This window comes from Myodes glareolus, chromosome 16, assembly GCF_982192425.1.
Source record: "Myodes glareolus chromosome 16, mMyoGla1.1, whole genome shotgun sequence".
Classification (NCBI taxonomy): Eukaryota; Metazoa; Chordata; class Mammalia; order Rodentia; family Cricetidae; genus Myodes; species Myodes glareolus.
The window spans coordinates 54,504,088-54,517,876 of NC_142041.1; the positions used below are offsets into that span (position 1 = coordinate 54,504,088).

The window sequence follows — 13,789 nt, forward strand, 5'->3', positions numbered from 1 at the left end:
CTGAAACTGAACTACAAAGTTAGTGGAGTCCCCTCCCCCCGCCTCCCCCTGACCCAAGCGCACCGCCTCTCACCGCCTCCCACTCCAGCGACAGGAACCCTGCCAAGGAAGAGGGAAAGGATTAGGATTTCCCCAGATGGAGCCACGAAGTCCTGGAGGAGGGGGGTTTTGTTTCTGAGTCAGCAGTGAGCCTACAGGAGAGACCCTGCCTGACGCCTCTCCCCACTCACCAACTTTGGGATTTGACCCTGTGGCTTGGGTCTTCCTAAGCTGCCAGCACACACAGCAAGATGTGCTTCCAATCTCCTTCACCCACCTCCTTCATCGCCAACATCCTATCGTGCTTAGACTGAGGTGGAGGGCATAATATATGCAAAGGCTCACACCATATACTGGGATAAGGAGACCAGGCCATCTTCTAGAAGGATTGCTGAGGTGCACCCTCAGCAAGAGACACAGGTAAAAGTAAGCAATGGCATCAAGCCCCCAAGCGGAGGCGTGCAGCACAAGGCAGAGAAAGAAGGCACTTGGAAAGTGTGTTCTCATGGGGGGCATAGGGGAGATGACGGTTTAGTATTTACTGGCTTGTGGTTGTCAAACCCTACCTCAATACATAAAGATTGGCTGAGAAAGAGACCTGATGTTTTGTCAGATTGAATGCATGCATGCTTCTACCTCTGCTTAAAACATTTTTGTTTATTGATACAATCTTAGGATGTATTTATCATATTGCAATGTACATTTCTACCTCTGATCAAGATACTTATACATTGCTTACATTTTGAGGTTATTGTCCTCCTTTGTTACACAGTTGTTTATTGTACAATATTCTAATATGAAGTCTTAGTCTTTAGGTTATATAGGTATTAAGAATTATGGATCAGTAGTCTTCTATGTTTGTCATACTTATAGTCAGACTAATCAGGCTTTTTAGATACATAGAGATTGTATTCTGCATAGATAATCTTTAACCACTTCAAAGAGCCATACAATATGGCATTTAAATAACTTCTGTTAAAGTGAGACACGATTGCTCCCGGCAACACTGATCTATTCCAGAGAGAATGCTGAGCACTGAAGACACTCCACTCAGAGCTTGTTTTCTTCTTGGCACGATTGGCCTTTGGGCAAGGAACTGCCCATTCTTCAACCACCGATAAGGTACATGGTATCTGGAAATGGATAAGCAGGACACCAGGAAAAAGACTGTCAAATCTTGCCAAGACAGGGTAAGACGGTTCTGAAAAATTTCCTGCCTCTAAAAATGGTCTGTCAGTTATTCTAGGCCTCAGCCAAAGTTGTTTGCTTCAACGTTGCAAATGAGACTTTGGGTGATTGCCAAGGTAACCTGTTATCTCTGTCATTTGTTGTACATTTTTGGAAGTTGTTTGGTTGCAGTTCCTGCTTACTCAAGGAATATTATCTGTCTTCTCGGACCTTTGATGGGGTTGAAGACTTGATAGTTGTAGTTACTTTCCTCTCGTGACTTGGACAAGTTATTTATTATACAAGACTTAAACTCATTAGAATAGGATAATTATTGAAACGTTTATCACATGTTTCTTGCTTGTTATATTTGTTCTTACTGCTTATAATTTTGTATTAGGCTTAGAGTGCTCTTATTTAAACAAAGGGGGGAGCTTCTGTAGGAATTCCTACCGCCAGTAGCCATTAAGCTACCCACCCACTGGGACGTGGCCTCCATACTATTTATGCCAATGTAAAGTGCTATTAACAACTTCAAAATTGATTTCCATCCCTCTCACCATTTTGCAAAGACCCACTTTTACCCTGTCCCAAACTCTGAAAGAAAGTGATAGATACTCCATGTGCAATGAAATGTACTAATCCCAAAGATTTGAGGAGAAAGATCACCAACCCCAACAAAATTAGTTAAATCAAGTTTTTTATTCATGTACAGAAGCTGCCTCTCCCTATGGTGGGTTTGAGAGGTCATCATTGGACATAAGAAAGAAAAGATTTTTATAGCTCAGGGTAGTGGGGTTTCCAAAGGGGGAGGTTGGTGGGCAAAATAGAGTTATAGAAGCAGAATATAGCAAGGTAGCCATAATAATACAGTTAGAACAAGATAGTCATAACCTTTTGAAACAATACTAGGGTTTCAAAATAGTCATTACCACTTTTTGGAACAAAGACATGTTTGCAAGGTACTCATAAGGTAGTCATAACAATGGGTGGTCATGAGAACAGGTGGTCATATAACCTTTTGAAACAAAGGCATGGTTGCTGTTTCCTGCAACAGGCAGTACAGAGAACCATTTGTAGTTAAGGTTACAGGTGGGGCATAACTCAATCCTTGAGAAACAGAGATTAAATCATAAACAAGAATGAACTGAGTTTGTCTTTACTACAAGATAGTTTTCAGGCATAAGATGGAGGCAGGCTAGTTCATCAGAAGTCCTCCACAATTTGTCTCCTTGACACAATTTACTTTGCTATGACAGTTCTCATGAAATTCATTCCTGGTCCATTTTGTCCTCTCTATCCCACCCACACACTCCTATGATTAAGATTTCCTTCTACCTTAAAACAAAATGTGCTATCTCCTCTAAATGTTCACATTACCTCCCCAATCAAAGTCCAGCTCCAATTTCACCGTTTAAGGGTTTGTTGGTCTTGTTTGATTGTTTGTTTCTATTTCATTTTTTGAAACTATGTCTTATCATGCAACACAAGTTTGTTTGGAACTCCATATGTAGAGCAGGCTAGGCCCAAATTTGTAGTGATACTCCTGTCTCTGCTTTCTGAGTGCTGGAATTTCAGGTGTTTGCCTCGCTTAAATCGCTCTCTCCTCATAAAATTATTCAAAAGTCTACTTTTGTTGTTAATCATACTTCCAGTACACTGTTGCCACTTTCATCCCATCAAATTAATTTTCCATTACAACTGATGTTTCTGTGCCTGTTTCTCTTTCTATAATAGGTGGATACTATGCCAGAATCAAAAGAGTACAACTTAACACATCAAGGAACAAAATAGATACCAAATAATGATTTCAGTATTATTTGTTGTCTAGTCACAATTCACATTTCAAATGGAGAATCGATGATTTTTATTTGTTAAATCTGAAAAAAAACCTCATTTCATTCCAAGGTACAAAGAGCTATGAGAACTCTGTGATTATGGCCGCCTGCCGGTTCCCTTCAATGGAAGAGTGGATAAAGAAAGTGTGGAAAATATACACATTAGAGTACTACTCAGCAGAAAAAAAACAAAAAACAAAAAACAATGACATCTTGAATTTTGCATGCAAAAGGATGGAAATAGAAAACACTATTCTGAATGAGATAACCCAGACCCAAAAAGATGAATATGAATCTTTGTTCGGCGACGGATTGAGATAGAGACAGAGACTCTCATCAGAGCAATGGACTGAGCTCCCAAAGTCCAGTTGAAGAGCAGAAGGAGGGAGGAGACGAGCAAGGAAGTCAGGACCACGAGGGGTTGGTCCACCAACTGAGGCAGAGTGCCTGTTTTGATGGGAGCTCACCAAATCCAGCTGGACCTGGACTGAAGGAGCATGCGATCAAACTGGTCTCTCTGAATGTGGCTGACAATGGGGGCTGACTGAGAAGTCATTGATAAAGGCACTGGGACTTGTTTCTACTGCACTACTGGCTTTTTGGGACCCTAGTCTATTTGGATGCAAAGCTTTCCAGGTTTGGATGGGGGGAGGGGCTTGGACTTCCCACAGGGCAGAGTTCCCTGCTCTCTCTTAAGGAGGGAGGGGGGACAGGGGGGAGTGGGGGAGCAGGAAGGGAATGAGAGGAAGGGAGGAAGTATAAATTTTTGAATGAAAAAAGAAACAAAGGAAAAAAAGAGGAAGAGTGGTCTAGGGAAATGACTGGGATCCACCATATAAACCCTGGCTTTCTTTGACTGTGCCCTGTGGGTGGTGTTTTACATTTTGAAATCTTTTTTTTAAAAAAAAAAATTTAGTTTTCAGGTTTTATCTGTGGACTTTGGTGGGGTGGAGCAAGGATTCCTCTCAGCAACCCTTTCAGTCATTCTGGAAATGCAGAAATAAACTTTCATTGGGAGCTGTGTACTCATTCCGTACTCTCCGTGCTTATCAGACACTGAACTGGTGTCACATCCCATAGTTCAAAGCCCTCTTTTGAAACCCTGTTTTCCTTTCTCTGTCCTTGGCAATTTATGATACATGGTGTACTCGATACACATTCTGATCAATAGTCAAGGTTGCCTCAGGTTGACACTTTACCTGCTATACCAGTTTGTCCGGCTCTGAGGTCACATGAATAGCTGGCCACACTTCCTTCCAGCAGCTCCAGAACATGACTGGCCCTCGCTGTCAGCCCTAGTCATGAGGTGTTCTGTCAGAGCGTACCTGTCTCCACTCTGGTCTAGGCTCCACTTTTGAGAGGACCCTTGGGTCAGAATTTTCACTTTTGTTTTTTAGACCATTATAGAACCATTCAAAATATGATGGAAAACCCACCATTCTGTTTTAATGGGCTGCGGTATAACATACCTAACATTTTAGCATGTAATGTCTCACATGCTACTGAGGTCTGAAGCTTCTTTATTTACTCTAAGTTCTCTGCATGCCAGAACTGGCAGAACACTGTGAATATTTCCTTGACAAGACAACCTCTTCCCCTATCTTGTCCTTCTGTGTGGCTATAATAGAGTAACAAAGATCACTTACTTTAAATAAAAGAGTATCTTCTGCAATTTTGGAGCTTGAGAAACTCCAAAGCGAGTTAGCAGAAGCCATAGTATCTCAGGAGAGGCCAGTTATAGGCTCTAGATGAAACCCTGAATGCTGTGTTCTTCACAGTGGAGGGAACGGCATCTCACATGACTAAAGATGAAAGCCCCCTTTAAAGGGCACTAGCTGGCACCTGAGAGCAGAGCCCTCATGATGAAACTTCCTCTTGAATGTTTCATCTTTTAGCTCTGCTACGTTGGCAGTTAAATCCTTATGTAAGTCTAGGGAGGGACACACATTGAAATGTCCTGCCTCTCAGTGGTTGAAGAGAAATTTGAGAAGTGTCATATTACAGCAGAACTTCATTACAGTGTCAGTGACCAGAGGACGCTTGAAAGTTACTCTGGCTTAAAAGAACACAACCCAGATTCTGCTTGGCACTAAAGAAAGTGTGGGAAAACGTTCCAAGAGCAGAGTTGTGTGAGCAGATTTCTGAGTGCTTGTAAGAAAACTCCAAAAAAAAAAAAAAAAAAAAAGGAAGAAATGAGTCTTGTGACCCCAGTTTCTTCAGAACAGGAAATTGTTCTTAGAGTATGCTTTTATGTTCTTCCATGAGCAGATAGGAGTGGGTTTACTTCAGATTGTTCATTATAAGTGGTTGTGGTTATTTGTTTCTCTGTCTCTACGGAGAAACATGTTTTTGCCCATGCGACTTGTCCTTGTGAATGGGCACTTTACTCAGGTGAGTCTTCTTAATCTCGGAGCTCAGAATAAAATCAGCTATTGCATAAGACATTAGTTTACCTCATTTTCTGGCTCCATTCTCCCAGGTCCGACTACCACTAGAGTAGTAAACAAAAAGAAGTTTAAAAATTGAAAGATGCCAGGGAAATTCCTTAGGTGTCTGGATTTTGCTCAAAATTTCTTGTTAATGGTAGGTGTAAAAGAAACAAAACAAAGCACCATCAGTAACAACAACAACAAAAAAACCCATTCTCACAGGATGTTTCACTATTCCCCTTTATTTTTGTAAAATTCACTGTTATTGTCAGTATGTAAAAGCAAATAATATGCAGATTAAAGAAACAGCTTGAGAAATGGGGAAAAAACTTCATCTACACATACTACTCACACTATACACTGGCAAGGGACATCTAGAATCTGTAAAGAACTCAAAAACTAAACATAAGAAAAAATTTAATCCATAAGTGCTCAAGTGAATTTTATTGACAATTTTCAAAAGAACAAAGACAAATGGTCAATAATATATAAAAACCTCATCAACATCTTTAACCGACAAAGAAACTCAAAGCCACATCGAGATTTCATCTTACCCTGTGGGTGTCCCAGCAAGCCTCATGGACATGGGGGGGGGGGGGGTAGTTCTGCACTGGGATAAGAAGGAAACCTGGATCAGTGTGACTTAGCTGGGCCTTTTCAGACTTCTGGAGTGTGATGCTGAGCAGTTTAGTTTTTACACTTTTAAATAGAGTAAAACTTTGGGGGAAAGACTACATGGAAACTCCATGTGTCCTTTGCTAAGGACATCTTGTGGCCTCTTCCACAAGAATGAGTTCTGGTGACTGAGGAGCAATGCTCAGGACAAGGGCTTAGGGAGAGAGGGTTTGTAGTAAGTATAAGGATGGGTTCAATTGTCTGCAATATGGTGTTCAGGATAAGAGTCTAGGGAGAAAGGGTTTGTAATAAGCATAATAGCAAACTCTTGTGCAGAGTACTTGAAACCTCTAACATAAGGATGAGCTGTATATATAGACTGAGAAACAATGCTCAGAATATGAGGAATTTAGGTGAGGCTGGCTCCACAGAATACCAAAAGATCACTAGGTTATTAAACAACATCTACTCCAGCCTGACAGTTTCTTCTGTTGAAGAACAAAGCCCATGGGTTTAACAAGTCCAGCTAAACACTCTCTAGTGTTATCTGTGAGCATATGGGCCTCATGCCCCACCATTCCAGTAAGAATGACTGTTGTCAAGGAAACAAAAAAACCACAAATCCTGGCCAGATTCTGGAGAAAAAGAACCTTGGGGACTGATGCCATCATAACAGCCATTATGTAAGTCAGTATTGGAGCTCTTCAACAAACCAGAAAGCTGAACAACTGTATAGCCCTGAATATTGGACTCAAAAGACTTGAAGGAATATACCACAGGCATACCTATATATCATGTCTATTATTGTACTATTCATAACAGTGAGGTATGGAACCAGCCTTATTATTATTTGTTCAACAGCTGAACAAATAAGCTAGGTCTGTGAATAGTTCAGTGAACCAGCACAAGGACCTGATCACATCCATTTTTTTTGAAATGTTGGTCATGATTGTGAGCACTTGTAATCCTAGTAGTGGAGAGGCAGAGACAGACCTCTGGAAATATAACAGTGAGTCTCACTGGGTCAGCCTCTGTGGGGAAAGGAATACTTGTCAATCAATGGGAACTGTGACAGGCAATTGCCTAACAAGCTGTTCAAGGGTTAGTTTATTGATTGCAAATCCTAGTGTTGGGAGCCTGTTGTTTCCCTACCAGTTGTTAGTCTCTAGTGTCCTAGAGGCCCCTAAAATAACAAAGGGCATTGCCACTGTTGGCTACATGTAAGAACTAGGTGATAAGGCTCTATTGCTGAAGACACTGTGTTGTTGCAGGACTTGGAGAATTTGAGCTGGGACTGAGATGAACGTGTCCCCTCCCTGGTCACTACATTAGTGACAAGAGATGCTGGGAAGGCTGCTGAGAATTATGCCAAGAGTTCTAAGTATCTATGGACCCTGCATGCTAAACTGTAGAAGTGATGGGCAAGATGTGCCCACTAGTGCAGCAGTGATGTAAACGATTATGGATACAACCAATTTTCTGATTGAACATTGGGCCCTTTCTGCAGGGAGAAAATGATACCTGGCATCTGGAGCTGTGAGCTCACACACAAAGCTGTGGTTGGGAAACTCACAGGGCACTGTGATTATTTTGCTAAATGGATGTGATATGCAGCTAATGTGTTTTCTGAGCATTTGTGTTCACTTCTGTGGATTATTACAGTTGTCGGGGTCCATTCAGGTAGTTTCCTGTTTAGCATCTCTACTTACCTTCCTTTTTCTCACTTGAGTTCTGCGGAAGAAGGAATACCAATGAGATTCATCACCAGCCATCCTCTACAGATAGATCAACAAGAAGACATTAGGGTTCCCTGTACCCTCCTGGAGCTGGAGGAAAATAGACATTTACACCATGCCCTCCAAGACTTAGAGAGCATTGTAGTTGAGGTAGGCAGAAAGAACACAGGAGTTGGAGGGGAGTACAGAGTGGGGTTGTGTCCCACGCTACCGTCTCGCCCGCAAGAACGACGCGGGACACTTAGGATCCTTCTGCAGAAAAGCTTTAATGCGTCTTGAAAGAGAGAGCATAAGCTTCCAAAGCGGAGACCCAGAATGAGGGAACCCATCCCTTATATAGGAAACAGTCCTCGCTTCGGACGTGTCACTCTTGGATTGGTCCGCTGCCCATTATCCCAGATGATGCCTCGGGAGTAGGCAGGGACAGCAGTGGGAAGTTACCAAGCACATGTGCGTTATCTTGTTCACCTGGTGGTGAAACCAGATGCCAGCGCCATCTTGTAATGGAGTATGTGGTTGCGGTCCTCCACAGGGTTGAATGTGATCCTCCCAACATAACAGCCCAAAACCTTTATCAGGGCATCTGTGCTTGCTTGCAGGAGTTCCTCAAGATGAAGCCTGTGGACTGTTGACATTCCCTCATAAAAGGAGGGAGTGGGAGAGGTCATTGGATCTTCACCTGAGATTCCTGCCAGTCCTAATTTGTATGAAATTCTGTCCGAATTACATATGTCCTTGGCATCTCCTAGAAATTGCTAGAGTATAAGGGCTGGGGGAAGTTTACTGAAGAAAGGCTTTGTCTAGACTGCTATGGGAAAGTCATCATCAATGCTATGTAAACACTATTTAATGTGACTTCTTTGGGGCCACCATGCTGTGTAAGCCCAATAAAGTCATTTTGTTCTCCAGGACAGAATCATATTTTGATTTATTGTTGAAATATTATGAGGCAGGAGTAAATACTGTTTATGCTCCCCATCCTATGCAGGGGAAGATTCTTACAACCTGAGCACTTGTCGAGCCACTGGGTGGTATCATGAGGCCATGCCATGAGTTGGCATAGCCTACCCAGTCTGTGAGATACATGGTGTGATTTAATCACCTAAGCCTGCCTTTCTCAGAATGTGTCTCTATCATTAAATTAAGCATGATGGTATCCTAAAGGACTTATGGAAATTTTTTTAACTTAAAAATATTTACTAACAAGTCCTAATTGCACATGTTAACCAGGCTTACTGTAGTATTTCCAGGTTTGCATGCAGTATACCAGATCAAATCTAAACAACCTTTGAAAATTAAAAGTTATTAATAGATGTCAATGTCTACAGTACAATTTTCCCACTTAAAAGTGCTTTCAAGTATACATTCATTATACAAAGATAGGCATTTTATAATGGCATTTTTAAGGTTTATTGTATACTTCGATCATATTTTCTCCTCATGGTCTTCTTTTGTTCTTTCTACACTTCTCCAAGTTTCCTTCCTCTACCCATTTTCATGTGTGTGTGTGTGTGTGTGTGTGTGTGAATGTGTGTGTGCAAGATGCTAATTGTGAGTGTATGAGTGAAAGCTATGTGTGTGCATATACGAAATGTGGGTGTTAGGAATCAAACTCTGGCCTTCCAGAAAAGCAGCAAGAACTCCCAACCTCACTTGTGGAGAGTCACACCTCAGCATCCTTGTCACACTGTTATAGAGTTCTCTTCTGTGGCATCCTGTGTAGGCCGTTACTTGTGGGTGGAGTGGGGAGCTGGGTACAGGTTGTCACAGAAGCCTGCCATGTTCCTCTTTCTCAACTGTGTGACTGCAGTCATCGATATCATAACAAATATATCTTCTTTGCCCTTTACAGTTACCAGGAGCACAGATGGTGGACTTCCTCATGATTTCTGGCAAGAGCACAGCCCATGAACACGGCCCTCAGCTGCAATGGGGCCACAGACCTAGACAAGGTCATTGAAGGCAGCCTGGACCGTGGACATCAACACAGACCCTGACTGGAATAGGACCTTGAACCCAGACATGGCCCTCAGTGGCAGCAAGGCCCATGACATTAGCATGGCTTCAGTCTGTGGCACAGACTGTGAATATCCACTTGGATGTTGATTTTCTTCACAGCCTGGGGTAGTAGCATAGGCCACAGACACCAACGTGGCCTCCCGTGGCATCACTGACCATGGTGGTCCTTCTAGGAGGTCTGATCCGGAAAGTGGACCGTTCCACATCTCAGGTCTCCACTGTTGTCCAGAGCCAGGACAGTCCTGCTGGCAGCATGTTCAATCTGCCTAAGCGTCAAGCTGCTGCACACAACTGGTTCACTAACCCTGCATGCTCGACTTCAGCCCTCTCTTACACCTGTCACTGACTGCTAGTCTCCTGCCCTGCCTTTCCCCACACACACATCACTTCTTCTCTCTATCTTTCCCACCTCTCATTGCATATTTGTTCAGCATAGTGATACCCACCTAGGGAGGTAGAGCAGTCGGTAGCATTTGTTTTTGCTTGCCTGTTTTCTTTTCTATTTTAACAGTAGCCATTGTGACAGAGGTGTGATGATCTCAGTGTCATTTTGATTTGTATTTTCTTGCTAGCTAAAGATGTGGCCAGTTTTATTTGTTTGTCTGTTTGTTTTCATTTGTTTTGTTGCAAATTTTACTTTCTCTTTGATAAACTGCCTTGTGGTTTCCTTTACACTTTTACTGATTGAATCATTTTAGTGTTTAATTTCTTGAGTTCTTTGTATCCTATAGATGTCCATTCTCTGTCAGATATATAGCTAAAGAAGATTTTCTGCCTTTCTCTGGTCTTTACTCTGTGCTGTGTAAAACAACAGAACATAATTTCATAGAATTCTTTTTGTCAACTTTTGAAATCTCCTGAGTTATTGGAGATTCCTTTTAAAAGAAATTATTGCCTATGACTATATCTTGAAATGTTTTCCCCTATATAGATTCAGAGAGGTTTTGGGGGGAAGTGAGGTCTAGGAATCACTTTGAATAGATTATTGAATCATTTGAAAAGTAAAGATTTCTCAGAAAGATGAGCCACAGGAAGCAAATTAAAGGGAAATAATAAAAGAAGTCTGACTGTTTCTGTTGGTTTTAGGCAGCACCATTGGAACAGAATAAGGTTTTCTCACTATGTATCAGAATTATAAGATCAGTGTTTGCCACCTAACGCTTGAATTCTCAGTGACCTTTGAAAAGTTTACTCTTTCTTTTTTGCTGTTTTCTAATTATACTCAGTAAGTTTGTATTGCTATGATTCTTTTCTGTATTTTTAAAACTAAGTACATAGATTTTTATATATCAATAAACAACTTAACCTTGCATATATCCACTAAAGGGGGAAATTATTTTAGGAATCAGCATATTAGGAGTAAGGGAGACTAGAAGGAAAGATGTTAAAGTACAAAAGTGGCTGGTGTTGTTTAAAAGGTTAACCTATATTTTACTTTTGCCTGTCTGTATTTTCCAAAGTCTCTATTGGTAGCATGCATGGTGTCCATTATTAGGGAAAAGGATCCTGCATTAGTTGCTCTTACAGTCTGTTATAAAACCCATGATGAAGGCAGGTTATGGGAGACAGAGGTTAGTTGGGCTTCAGGTTCCAGAAAGATGAATCCACCATGATGGGGAAGACTGCTGCCAGGAAAGATGTAGCTTAGGACAAGAAGCTCAGTGTTCACATGCAGAACTCCAGCCACAGAGCAGAGACAGCAACCTGGAAGTGAGGGAGCATCTTAGCTCTGAAAATATACTCCTCCAGTGACAAACACACTGCCTCCAGCAAGACTACACACTGCCTAACCCTCCCCAAACAGCACCAGGAACCAGGAACCAGCCAAATACAGAGGTCTGTGGGAGTCATTCTCATTCAAAGAGCTACAGATCCGTAATGGCGTTTTGAAGGGCTATCCACATCTCTAGTTCTCTGGTTCTGCTTTTTAGCAACTCACCGGTTCCTTTTGGCACCAAAGGAACGAGTTAAAAAAATGGGCTGAGGTGCCAGGTCACAGAGTGTTTACTTGGTGTATCTGAGGTTCCCGTTAGATCATCGCATTGAAGAAAGGAGAAGGGAAGAAGCCCTCCAGTTTAGAAACAAGTAAAAAGCCTGAAGCTGTTACTACACCAAATCAAAATACTGAGAAAAATTAACCTTACACACATTATTTAAGAATGTAGCAAGACTTGTGTAAAGTTCCTCACGCCAGGGAAAAGATCTTGCCAACACGCCAATTCATCCTACTCCTTCTCTGGAAGCAAAATTCTCCCCCAAACCTAGAATTTCACAACATTTCAAATTCGGATGCAAAAATGGAAATACCCGTCCCTTCTTTCCTTGAATGAGGTTAATCATTGTGTTGCTTCTTTTCTAGTACTCAAAGCATTTCAGCTTGTGGGAAGTGTGAGGTGGGGGTATAGCAGTCAATTCAAAGCCTGACATTTGTAAAACTGGGTGAAGCAAGTCTGGGGGGAGTCCTTGTACTCAGGGTGATGGTCAGATGAATGCCCTGGATGCAGAAAAGTGAAGCAAGGTCCAGGAAAAGTCTAGGTAAGGCTACAGAACCAAGAAGGTCCTTCAGCAAAACCTCATTGCCTTAGAACCAGTCTGCCTGCTGATACGGTCTCATGATAGAGCGAGATAGGTAAGCTATATGCGCCGTTACACAGTGATTTCATAAATACAAGGAGGACTTTTTCAGTCCTTTTGGTATCCGTAAATTGTATGACTATAAAAGTAATCAAAGTGAATTGTTTGAAGTTTTGGAATCTTTGCAGGAATGATACATTCATCTTGAACTTGGACCCAAATGAAGTAATGGACGTGTGTTTCTTATATACGCCTTGTCTATATTGTCTGGAAGTGACTTTATGCCACATGTTTATAATAAATGAATGAAACTGCTACTAAGGCTGCCTTACTTTTTACCCCACTAAAGCTATAAGCAGTCCTAGAAGTCATAAAACAGGTAAGCACATAGTGGAATTTGTGGAGCGAGTACTTTGACGTTGCGGTTGGAAAATACAGTCAGAAATCCTTAGTTGAGAGAAGTCAGAATACTTAGGGGTACAGACTGATACATAACTGACCCTTAAAGCCAAGAAAGATGTGATTCAGACTAGTGTTAGGCAAAGTACCCCACCACTACAGTGCTCCAGCAGGTAATTTAACATTTGGGGAGGCTCTGTGGTTAACACCTCAACTACTTCTACATGCTATGGTTTGAGTACACAATATCCTTCTGTGTTGAAGCCCAAATCCCCACCCACCCCCCTCAACTAATAGTGCTGTTTTGGAAAGTGAAGTAGCACTCAATCTACTCTCTCTGTCTCTCTCTCTCTCAGTGTGTATGTGTCTCTCTGTCTCTGTCTCTCTCTGATTCTAAGTCTCTCTGTCTCCTTCGTTGAGTGTTGAGTGTGTGTGTCTCTCTCTTTCCCTCCTCTCCTCCCTCTCCCTCCCTTCCTCTAACCCCCTACCCCTACTGCCTAGCTACTGTGGGAGAAGCTCCTCCTTCCTACCCCTACATCAGGAGTTCCTGCCTCACAGCTGGCACAGAAGCAACAGAACCAGTCAAACTAGACTTAAACCTCTGAGAGCAGAACCCACAATAAATCCTTTGTTTTTTCAAGTATTTTCTGACATCAGCAAACATCTTGCTACTACAGAGTCTGCCATTGTCCTGACTCCAGGAGCTTGTCCACAGAGGCGTTCCTCTCTTGTTTTCTTGTTTTCCACCCTACCCCACCCTAGTACCAGTGCCATGAATCTCTCCAAACTCCTTCAAGCCTTTCCCTATGAAGTAAAATTTTAAAAATTGACCAAGTGAATTGAAAGTACAGCCGTGACACAAAGCAATCTTGCAATGGAAAGGATTCTCCTGTGATCCTCTTGCAGTCTTCACAGCCACTCCAACATTCTCAAACCTGAACTTCCACTAGTTCTTCCTTTCTGTACCGTTCTC

The 13,789-nt window shown here is 42.0% G+C and overlaps 1 long non-coding RNA gene across 2 annotated transcripts; it reads left to right on the plus strand.

The window, feature by feature from the left end:
• Positions 1-26: 26 nt before the first annotated feature.
• On the plus strand, positions 27-12,734 carry LOC125391275 (uncharacterized). Of its 2 annotated transcripts, none has more exons than XR_007229046.3 (2): positions 27-459; positions 9,677-12,734. It is a non-coding gene; the product is annotated as an uncharacterized LOC125391275 (long non-coding RNA). The 2 variants fall into 2 exon arrangements; XR_015735125.1 differs by lacking the exon at positions 9,677-12,734 and adding an exon at positions 2,944-4,069.
• The last annotated feature ends 1,055 nt before the right edge of the window (positions 12,735-13,789 follow it).